The 12,009-nt window shown below is 45.6% G+C and overlaps 1 protein-coding gene across 3 annotated transcripts in view; it reads left to right on the top strand.

Annotated features, from left to right (window-relative positions):
• SGSM1 (small G protein signaling modulator 1) overlaps positions 1-12,009 on the top strand; it is a 79,299-nt gene that overhangs the window by 766 nt on the left and 66,524 nt on the right. The gene's annotated exons all lie outside the window — the stretch shown is intronic.

The raw sequence follows: 12,009 nt of genomic DNA on the forward strand, positions 1-12,009 counted from the left end.
GCTGGGATCTGCTTTGATCTGTTGCGACCATTGCTAATAACTACCTCCCAGCAGGCTCGGTCCCTTAGCAGCCCTTAGGAACGATTAGTTACACAGCCAAAAACCCGACAGTCCCAAACTCACCCCTGTGGCTTTACTGGCCTGGGCTGCACTGTGCACCTAAAGGAGAGAGTGGCTCCAATCCTGGGAGGCTGCATAAGCTCCCCCAGGAGTCCCATCGCCTGAATTGCTGGACTCTTCAATGACCTGCATTGAAGGGATTCAGCAGAGCCGGGGGAGAGGGGCTTCAGCAGGGGATATCCCCTTCTTGCTCACAGCCACTGCCTCATTTTATAGCCAGGGCTGTCCCTGCTGGGGCATGCACAGGTCTCTGGTTTTCTGACATGATTTTGCAGGAGAGTAGTTTGGAACATGAACACATCACTTTGGCTGGTTAAAAGATACAAGTTAAGCCTGACGGGATTGATGGCATTTTGAAAGCTGGCTGCATGGTCACTCGCGCCTGTTACTGAGAGGGTGTCATTGGCTATGTTGACACAAAAGAGCATAATATTGTCAGGGGAAGGGTCAGACATTCCCTGAAGGACGCTCAGACCTGATTTTTATAGCTGTCTACAGGTCATGGAGGGGCAGCAGGACCTAGTAGTTAGTGGGAACCGGGATTCTTGGGTCCTAGTTGGTTCTCTGACCCACCATGTGACCTTGTAGAGTTGCCTCAGGTCTCTCTGTGTCTCTCTTTCCCAGTCTCTTAGGGATGTTATGAGGTTCCATTAACTAATATTAGTTCTTCAGGCGCAGGGTTCAGGGTACTGTACAAATGTGAAGTGTTATTTCAATTTAAAACCCCTGAAGGATATTGTCCTTGCTTGTACTGTGGTAGCATCTAGGACTCCAGCCATGGACCAGGAGCCCCGGGCAGTAGGCACTGTACACACACAGAACAAACAGATGGCCCCCGCCCCAGCCAGCTTCCAGTCTAAGTGCTGTGAGCCATTAAAGGCCTTGCTTTGGTAATACACGGTTACGTTTCCAGGGGCTGCTTGGGGATACAGCTGCGTTAGTAGGCTTCCTGGAGCTGAACTGCCAGGAGGTGCTTTGAAAGTTTGCCCCTTGTCTCACTTGGACTCACCTGCGTGAGAGAATGCCGAGGGAAAGCGTTCGCTCTGTGTCTCTAGCTCCCTCGGCGTTTTGTGGAGTCTCAGAAGTGACAGCCGTTTGTGCAAGCAGAGCCTGTGACCTTATGACCCGGGTTCATCTGTCTCAATCCGTTATTTTTCCTTCTTTTCTGGGTTTTAGTCAGCTCCTTTGGGAAAGGTCACAGACCCAGTATTTACTCTGCTTAAGAACTGAGGCATAGCAGTGTCCTTTGGGGCTGCAGGATTCTGGGCTTGGCCCTGGTCCCAGGCCACTTCCTCACGTCACCTCCTTGCTAGAGATGGCTTTTTAGTTTTCATCTTAACAGTTGTTTCGTGGTCCGTGAAGTGCAGCCCTCCTTCCTAGAGTCCGCCAGCTGCTTTGGAGCCCCCTAGAGGAATGTGTATCGCACAGACCATGCATGGACCCTTCCTCTTGTATTTTGCCAGTGTGGTACTTGCAGAGAGGAGCAGAATCCTTTGTATTTATTTTCTTAAATTGCACACGTAAGTATGGTAGGTCACTGCGAGGCAATATTCATGGCTCATGGGATCAAATTAAAAACCCTACCAAAAATACAATCTAATCAGAGCATATTAACGGATATAGCTGTATCCAATTTGAGCCTGTGTCATCTTCCGTGTTTCTGGCTGAGCGCTGGGTTGGTGAGCATTGCAAGGGGTGTGTGTTTGTAGCCTTAACCCATTCTGAAACTCGTGGTACGAATTCCTTTGTTCTGTGTCATGTAAATATATGTTTTTGCTGCTGGCAATGCGACTCCCCTAAGGTCGTCCCCTTGCTGCCGCGTGGGACAGCACCCTGTTCGCCCCGTGCCAGGAATGACTCTAATTGTCCCTGTTCTCTGCCTGACTGCTCCCTTGGTGTAAATCAGCCGGCTGTTAAAATGTTTGAGAATCCTGATCTCAGCACTTCTGAGCTGCTCACAAGAAGGCTCGCATGTGCATATTTGTGCTAGATGAGTGTGTGCGCCCATAAGATGGGACTGCTAGGGGGCTAATTTTAGGCCTGTCTGGCTTGATGGTCTCCCTTTTAACACATCTTGAACAGTCTCTGTTTAGATGAGTAGCTTTCACTAACCCAGTCTTGTGCTGCCTGTGTGTGCCTCGAACAGAGAGCTCTGTGTCCTGTGTATAATTGCACTCGTGCAGGATTTTTCATCCTCTCACTTTGAAATCTTTTTCCCAGTGTGGGTAAGCATTCCGAGCCCCCATTTTACAGAGAGGAAACCTGAGGCCTAGAGAAAGGAAGGGATTATGCAGGGAGTGAGTGGCCCAGCCAAGAACAGAATTGAGGTCTCTCGACATCTTGCCCCCATGCTCTACCCACTAGACATGCTGTGTTTTATAAGGTAACCAAGACACGTGGCTTGAAAACTGAAAAGATTATTTTCATCAAAATTGACACGTGGTTGACTGGCCAAACAACAAACCAACCAGTTTGTGCCCTTCCACAGCTTGACGCTTGTTGTGATGGGTGTGGTGGAAAGAAATACTTCTCGTTGCCTTGACAACTGCTGTTACACTGGAAGAAGAGTATGACAGTTATTTAACATCTGAAATAAAATTGACCCCTCGTAATTACAGTCCTTCTGTGACCGCGCCTGAATTGGGATGAACAGAAAGCAGAGGCAGAACGAGGAAGCAGCCTCTGAAAGGTCTGATGTGGTAAAGGCAGGGGTGGTGATAGCAAAGAAGATGAGCAATACTCAGTGACCTGATGAAATAAGTTAAAACAGGGTTAAATAGGCATGATCTTCAGGTCTGGGAATCTATTCTATGTTGGTTCGGATCCTGCCCTTGTCACTGTGGTATCGAGGGCCTTCCGGTTGTGTCTCGAACGACGAGCCGTGTGGTTCATTCTCTCCCTAGGGAAGGGAGTTGTTTTTTTGTGTTTTGAAGCGTGCACGTTGCTCTGCATGTGCTAGAGAAGGCGGGTTGAAGAAATGTGCCCTGCACTTGGGGTAGAAGATGGTAAGGTTTGGGATGGTCCTTAGTTCCCAGGGGAGTTTATGACACAGCCTGGGATTAGAGCTTTCTTTGGGGCCATTCTGTTGCACAGATGAGCAGCCACGTCCTGCAGCATTTCAATAGGTCCAGGTAAATTCAACCAAAGAGGAAGCCTGTATTAAAGGAGAGAGGGGAAGAGGAGGTGGGAAAAAAGACAGTGGCCAAGTGAAATAGCTCCAGTCACCCCAATCTGGATACATGAATGTCAGCATATGGCATAGTCTGATATTTGCTTTTCGTTTAACAGGCCTAGTGCATGACTGTAATATCCCTGTTTAGTGTATTTGTGTGACAGAAACACTGCAGAATTTCCTCCCATTCACCTACACTGGATTGTAAAACATTTGGTTTTTCTTTTTAATGCTTTGCATGGGATTTTTTGGCAGTACCTGAGCATCCCAAGCTCAGCGTCCAAATGCATGGTGTCTGTGTGTTCAGAACACACAGTGCTATTGGCAAAGGCTTGGGGCCTGGTCCGACTCGCAGTGAAGTCACTGGAGGTCTGGCACTAAGCCCCTGATTCAGCAAGATGCGGTCAGACCTTGCTGAGCCCAGGAGCTGCATTTCTCCTCCCACTTCTTTTATCCATTAGAAGTAAGAAAAGTATTTGAGAAAATAAGAGTCTCTGGGTTATGCAGCTAATCATTTAGTGACGTTCCAGGTAGTTAAAACAGATGACTCCTAGGCATTTTTGTCTGGCGCAGCACTGCCCTCTCTTCTGTCTCCTCTACTCATTGGACCTACTTCATATTTTTTTAACTCAATCTTTCTTTTCTGAATTGATTTAACCCTTTTGCGTCAAGCCAGAAGACTACAGCAGTTCCCCATGGATAGCAGCACTGCAGGCCTTTATTGCACCCCTAAGACTTTCTGCTTTAGCACAAATGCTAACTTTTGTTCCGCTGAATCAGGACTGAGGTCTTGTCTACTCTGAGCGTTTTCGCCTCCGGTGTGGCTGATCTGGTGCAGACGTCTAGCGTAGATGAGTTGTTTGAAACAGGGTAAATCCATGCTGATGAAAGCCGTAGTTTATACTGGCGCCCCCTAGGGGTTTGCAGTGGTGCAGCTGCACGGGCATCTGAAACCCCAGGGTAGACAAGGCCTGACGAGCTCAAGCAGATGGATATGTGACACAAATCATTTGAAAATCTCTTGCATTAACTATCGAATGCAGTGCACTTCCCATTGCAGCCTCCGTGCTTGGGTGCCATACTGCAGAATGTTGCTGTTGTGTGTGAATTGTTTTTTAAGAAGTTGTCCATGAGAGCTGCACATTCAGGAAAACAGTATGTGGCCTAAAGTGTTTTTTTTTTGCTCTTATTGTCCCTTTTGTCAGATGTTTTGGGACCAAGTGGATGGAAATAAGTCAAGTTAATTCTGAAAGCTGCACATGGTTCCTGCTGTGCTGTCAAGTCACAGGTTATTGTCAAAATGAAAAATATTTGGTTCTGAATCACTAAGAAGTGTTCAGCTTGCAGGGAGGTTTCAGTTTTTCAGTAAATACCTGGAAAACTTCAACAAAAGCAGAAGTGCTCTTGCAGAAACTTCCACTTAATTGAAAAGGCATTTTTTATTTAAAATGTTCAGTTTTTTTTCTTTTGCTCAGCTGTAAGTAGTAGCATTGCAGATAAGCACACATTGGAAAGTCAGCATTACACTTGAAAGAACATGAGATATGTAGGGCCCGGTTCTTCACCACCCTGCACCTTGTGTTGTCATCTACACTGGGACACATTGTAAAATGCTAGCAGATCAAAATGGTAGCATTTTACATCCGCTCTGTCCTGTTGCAAAGTGAAAGGCAAATGGGAGTCAGGCGGGGTGTTGGAACTCGGGGTGCTGGGGGTACAGCAGCACACCCTGGCTTAGAGTAGTAATAACAACCAAATACATGGTTTCCACTTTCAGCACCCTCACTGTAAAAATTGTTCCAGCAGCCATGGAGTCAAGCCCACAACGTACCTAGGAGCTAGTTACATGAACAGTTCTAGCATGTGACATAACTGGATGAAACAGGAAAATCAACTCTCTAATTGTTGTATTTATACATCTGTTGAGACTTTGCTTTTTTGACTTGCCACTCAGCAATAGACATTTTTAAACGTTTTATCAATAAACAGTTGATTTCCCTGTATTGTACACTGTGCTGCCTAGTTTTAGATTTGTAATTGGCCACACCCAGTTGCATTAACAATGTTTTATAGTCCTATCCATTAGATGTTCTCTTTTGCTTGTTCTCTGATAGCTTGAATGAGTTCTGCTATAGATTTTCTGTAATGCCATCCTGGGTTAGACGGCCAGAAATCAATCTCTCTTTCTCCCAGCTCCTACCGATATTTCTTTGGTGTACAAGCCTTGTTGTTGAGTTTGCAGCTAAGTTATGCAAAATACTCAGCAATATCAATGTTTGCACAGCCTATGTCTGTATTCTTGGGCCGTGTGCACCAATCCTTCTGAAATATTGACGGGCTTGGGCCAATGTGAACTCTCATTTCTGGATTGTTAGGATATTGTGTGTTTCATTTAGAATTATTGGGATCTCCTGGGGAATCAGAGTGTTTGAGCATTAATTATTGTTAAGGCAGAAACAAATGCTGTGTTTCTGCAGCTGTTAGGACTGTTCAGACATAACCAAGGTGAGACTGAAATGCTGTAAGTTGATAACGAAAGTTATTGATTCTAAAGGGACGTTTGGAAGTCTCCCCACTACACATACAAGTCGTTCTAAATGTGCCTCCATCAGAAGTAGACAAAAGGCCTTAATATACAGTTTCTTGGGCTGCCTGCATTGATCTCTGCTGAAAACAGTATTTCTAATCACTAGAGACCATTTTCTGTCTGGCTGAAGATGAAAGCACTTGCTTACAGCCGCTTTCTCAGACTCCAGCAAACCTGGGGGAAAACTTTCATACCAAACCCAATTGTCTTCCCTCCTCCTTTTCCGTGTGCCCTTTGATAGCGTTTCAGGAAGATCTCTGCTTCAGTTAGGACTTCCTCTTCCCCTCCCAGCCCAGCCTCGATTTGGGGCAGCCAAGAAGTCATCCTCCTGTGCTTGTGGCATCAGTCGGTTGCCGTGGAAATGCCTGCCTTGTCACAAATTCAGCATTGTGGCTTCAAAGCAAGACAGGCCGGGCAGGCGCCCTAGCAAACGGCGTCAGTATTTGGCAAACGTGGCGCTCATGAGACAACCGAATCAAAACAAGTGTCCGTGCTACGTTCGTGTTCTTTATTTCCATGGTGCCAGTCGACTTGTCTGAGACCGGGCTACAGCCCAGGAATCAAGCATTCGAAAGTCAAGAAATGACCAGTGTTAAGCCTCTTTCACTTGGTATTGCCAAAACAACACCACCATCCATGCAGGCAAGTTTGCATTTAATGTCGAAAACAGGCACAGAGCCTACTGCACATGTGCATTGTGCGCAAATTACGTGTTGCAAGTGGGAACCATGGGCTGAGTTCATGCTTGGTGTAAGCAGGTGTTACTCCGTTGTCAAACTCAGACCTGGTGTAAGTAGGTGCAGTTCCATTGCTTTGTTCCGCTGAATCAGGACTGAGGTCCTGATCCGATGCAAATGGGTTTGCATCGGATTACTCCAGCTCTGAACTTATCTACAGGACTCTGCAATATCTATATCTATACCGAGTGTGTGTGTGTGTGTGTGTAAGAGAGGCAGTTGCCAGCTAATTGCCACGTTAAACGTTGTGTCTCGGCTATATATTTTGACTTAAGATATTTCCCTAATGAAATCTAACTAGCAATATGTCCAGGTCATGTGAAGTGCTTGTCGGCTGGTGTAAAAATCTGCAAATCCCTTGTGAGTCCCATGTGTCACGCACACATTTAAATGCCAAGGTTGACGTTAATACAATGGTAAGGAGGGGGAAAAGGGGACAAAAAACAACCAAGCGCTCAGGAGTCAGGAAATTCCAGAGTCATATAGGCAGGCTGAGACCTGGAGTAATCCGGTGCAAACCCATGGACAGCAATGAAATTTTATATTGCAGCAGCAGGAGGTGTTATGCTGTATTCAATAAGTGGCGATAAATAATTAATAAACACTTCTGGAAAAGCCAGAGGTCTGAGTCAATAGGATTGAAATCGATGGTTCATTGACTACAAGAATATGGAGCAGCTGACCATCTCTCAATGGAAATGTGGTCAAACAGTCTGGTGCACTGAGTGCAGGGCAAGGATGGGTCTCTGCCCATGGAGATGGGACTGCTGGATTCATTATACAGAGTGGATGGAAGTCACTGTTCCCATCTAAAGCCAGAGTGCCCTTTGGCAGTTCAGTGTTCAGGAGTTCAGTGAGTTTAGTAACTCCACTGAAATCCGTGGGCTGGATTCCCTGCTGGCAAAAGTGTCTGTAATGGAGTTGTGCCTAGCAATGAGTGAATTGGACCCTTTGGGGCAGTGATGGGTCTGGGCTGGTGTGATTCACTCCAGCTCCTGGGCAGGCCTTGGGGAGGAGCGCCTGTGCCGGTATTCTTGGCTCGCTGGCTCTGCATTATTTCCTCTGATTTGGAGCATTTCTTGCATCTGATAACTTGGACAATTAATGTTACAATTGCTTTTAAAAATTAATTTTAAGTAGTCCTTCAATAGAACATCTACAGCAGTGAGCTGGGGCAAGGGGCTATTTAACTCGACAGATGACGCCTTTTCAAAGTATAGGAGGACTTGTGGCACCTTAGAGACTAACCAATTTATTTGAGCATAAGCTTTCGTGAGCTACAGCATCCGAAGAAGCAAACTGTAGCTCACAAAAGCTTATGCTCAAATAAATTGGTTAGTCTCTAAGCTTTTGTGAGCTACAGTTTGCTTCTTCGGATGCTGTAGCTCACGAAAGCTTATGCTCAAATAAACTGGTTAGTCTCTAAGGTGCCACAAGTCCTCCTTTTCTTTTTGCGAATACAGACTAATATGGTTGCTACTCTGAAACCTTTTCAGAGTATGTTATCTCTTAATCTGTGTTGCCAGCTCTTGGGATTTTACTGTGAAGTCCTCATTCCTTGAGTCATGTGATTGACATTCTCACGTAATTCGCTTTTTAAAAAAAATCTTTTCTTTCAGTCTTTGTGCAGAAAATCAGAACCCTGAAGGCTGATAAAAAGAACGAAACACTTTTTTTTATAATCAAAACATTTTTCTGGGGTCTGACTCAGGAGTTTTGATTGCTTGGGTTGGCAGTGCTGTTTTCCCTCTCTACATTTGGTCATCAGTGCTTCTCTTTCAAAGAAACTTGTAAGCTTCCTTGTCACTGGAGCAAGAGAAAAATTAATGACAGCAATGACTGTTCCCACTGACGTAGCTGCTGTAGCTAACCCAGAATATTTATTCTGCAGCATCTTGCTTCTGTTAATATGCTCTTGGGTTGGATGTTTGAATAGTCCCTTATCAGCGAAACACACTTTTCTATGTGTCATTGAGGATATTGAAATTACAGACAGCATATGGAAGGATTTATTTGTTTGTTAAATATAATGCAGAGAGGATGGGCCCAAATCTGATCTCGCTGATGTAAATCTGCAGTAACAATTCTTTCTTCAGTGGTTTTGCGCTGATGTAACTGAAAGTAAAATTTGTACCTATGTGTCCATGTTTGTTTTTAAATAACAGATCCGTGTGAGAGCCTGGGAACTACCCATCCGGTGCACACTTCAAATGTAATACTCAAGCCAGTCTGAGGCAGTGAGAGCAAACAACTTCTTAGTTATGCTGAGAGAGCATGTGAATGTTAGACACACAGGGCCAGCGTCTCTGCTTGGTTTCAGCAGAGCTATGCTGATTTCCTCCAGCTGAGAATCTGGTCCAATGGACCACTGCTTTCTCTTGTACCAGTCCAAATCTGCAGTAAGTCTGTTGAACTGAGTGTGTGGATACTTTGGGTTTACCCTAGCATGCCTGGGGGCAGCATTTTGCCTGCTGACTCAATGTACTAGTGTACATGTGCTAATGGCGATCATTTCCTAGTCTCTGGAGTGCACGTGCTAGTGATAACTCTCTAGTTTCAGGTTGTCCGTAAAGTGGTTCTTGCAGGTATCCCAGTGACTACGCCGAAGTTCGCTGGGAACAGTTCATTGGTGACCCTGTGGAAATGTTGAACAGAGTCCATGCAGTCTCCGGGTAGAGATGGTGTGTGTGCTCTGGGGCTGGCAGCGTTCTAACAGATCAGAGCACATATTCATTAGGCTATTTATTTAATGGTCAGCCAGTAAACTCTAAAGCTGATAAGTGGGAGACTTTGGCTGCAGCTTGCAGGGTGTTTGAGAGGTCTGCTTGGCACCTGCCCTTGGAATCATCAGACTGTTCATTGCTGGAAAGAATAGGAACCTGTTATTAAGAACACCCACATCTTGATACTGTGAACGTTATAAAGAAGGCAGATAAAACAGGATGTTGTGGTTCTCTTGTTTTCTAAAGGAGCCAGATTAACAGCTCCGCTGCCTTGGTCTCTTCAGTGTAAAAGCAAACCTAGCGCTCATGAAAGACGTTGGATGGACAGCCCTGTAGAGACTGAAGTCCTGCATTGGCCCGGGGCACAGCCACAGCATGGTGCTGTGCTGTGAACGCCGCCTGTCACCCACAGTGGCTCACGGTTGCCTTGTACTCCCCTGTCTGTCTGTCCATTTGTTGTCCCTCAGGTTGTCAGCTCCTGGGGGAATGGGATGTCTCTTGTTCTGTGTCTGTACAGTGCCTGGCACCACGGAGTCCTGGTCCGTGACTGGGGCTTCTAGGCCCTGTGATGATACAAATGTTCACTTCCCTGCACTGTCCCACTAATGGGCCTCAGTCCTGACCCAGAGGGTCTCCAGGGCCAGCCCGTCCTGGGTCTCTGCAGAAGCTCTCTGGTAAAGGGACATTTGTTGTGAAGGGTTTTGTCATGTCTTCAGCTGTCTACTAGGAATTGAACAGAGACTCTCAACACTGGCCACCAATCGGTCTTCAGATGGGAGTGATTGATCTAGGCTGAATTCATACGTGCTGCGCCCTGGAGGTGAGAGGTCTGTGTCCCAGAGCTGACCCCGGAGCCATCCAGCCCCATCGAGTTGAATGCTCACTAGTCAGTATGCTGAGGCAAAATCTGCAGATGAAATCCTTGGAGTTGTTTTGCACTCTTGTGTGCACCTGTCTTTGTAAATCTCTACTGCACTCCTGGAGGTGGGCTAGATTGCAATACCCTACATCACTGGACTTTTGCTGCAGAGTTTGTGCACCAAACTGGCCCTTCTTTGGGACTTCTAGTGTTCTCTGACAGGTAAAATACTCGACATGTAAATTATAGCCAGGCCCTGTATTACTGTAAATGTTAGTGGTGACCACATGTATCCTGTGGAAACGTGTGTCGTTGCAGATCAACCAAATGAAGGTATGAATGGGAACTATACACTAGGCCAGATTCTCTTCTCGTGTACCCCATTGTGAATCAGGGTGACTCCAGTGAAATTGCATAGGTGTGAAACCAGTGGAGGAGGGGAATTGGAGCCTCTCTTTTGATTGCCTTGAGATGTTGGCTATGCTAACGTGATTGCTGTTCCTTTAAGTCACACCTTCCTGAGACCTTCACAAAGAATGTAGACGGAAAGACTTTACCCCTGGTTTCAGAGCACCCAGAATGTGTTTCAGAGATGTAGACAGTTACATCTGTTAAAGTAACAAGGTGAAAGCCAGGAGAGATTTCAGCTTTCTGAATCCAGTGACCAGTTCAATAAATGGACATTTTCAAATGAGAGTGTTGCTAGGGCTCTGTCTAATTAGGGTGCAGGTGTCTTACCAGCATGGCGTCTATTCCTGGGGTAATAAAAAAACAGGCTTGCAGCATTATCACTGAGAAATGCGAGTTAGATGACCTGCATTACTGCCAATTGAACTGTGCTGCTGCTGATCTAATTTCCAATTCTTTCTAGAGTAGACATGCCCACAGTTGCTTTCATTTGGCCTCTGTCTCCCTGAAGATTCCTTAGCTGCTTATGGTACATGGAATCCTAACCTAATGCCATCGTAGGGAGAAATGCTGCATTCCTGCCACTGGACCATCTCTTATAGATTTTAATTGGCGCTTTTGCTGTGAAAGGAATAAGGCCTCAATTCAGCAAAGCATTTAAACGCGCTTAAAATTCAGCATGTCCTTATGTCTCATCTTAAGGGCTCTGCTGAATCAAGACTTGAATGAGGACTGCAAGGTTGGGCCCACCATGCTCAAATTGTAGGCACCAAAGCTGGCAGTTAAAATGTCTCAAGGAAGAACTCATTAAATATATGATCAAAACCACGTGAAACAAAGATTGCAGTGGAAGTGAGAGTAAATACTGGCGTATAAAAGAACCCGAAACGTAAACATACAAAAACAAACCCAAGTTTAAAGCAGATACTTGCCATATTTGCTATGGGCACAGACTTCAGGCTTTAAATGTTATTGGAAAAAGGAACATAAAGACTTTTTCTTGTTACAGTAAAGAATGGGGATTGACACTCTTTGGGTTGTTAACCCCATTTCAGCTGCCAAAACGCCAGGGATAAGGCTATTTGTATTAATGTGGTAGGAAATATGAGAGAGGCAGGGGCCATTAAAGCAGAGGGCGAGTATGAATGATACGAAAGGGGAAACCAGAATCCGCAGCCACCTGAAACATGAACCGAGGAAGACCGTTTGAAAGGAATGTGATGTTCAGATGAAATGGGAAATGAAAGTCACTGTCTCCCTCGTGAGAAGGGGAGCAGAGAAAATCTGAACGCAGGCTTCTAGTGGAAATGGTGGGGCTCAGATAAATGACATTTCTGTGCTGGAAAGTTAATGGGTCTTAACTTTATTAAAAATCTTGTTTCAGAAGCTGGATGGTCCTGGGA

This window comes from Natator depressus, chromosome 15 (genome assembly GCF_965152275.1).
Source record: "Natator depressus isolate rNatDep1 chromosome 15, rNatDep2.hap1, whole genome shotgun sequence".
NCBI lineage: Eukaryota > Metazoa > Chordata > Testudines > Cheloniidae > Natator > Natator depressus.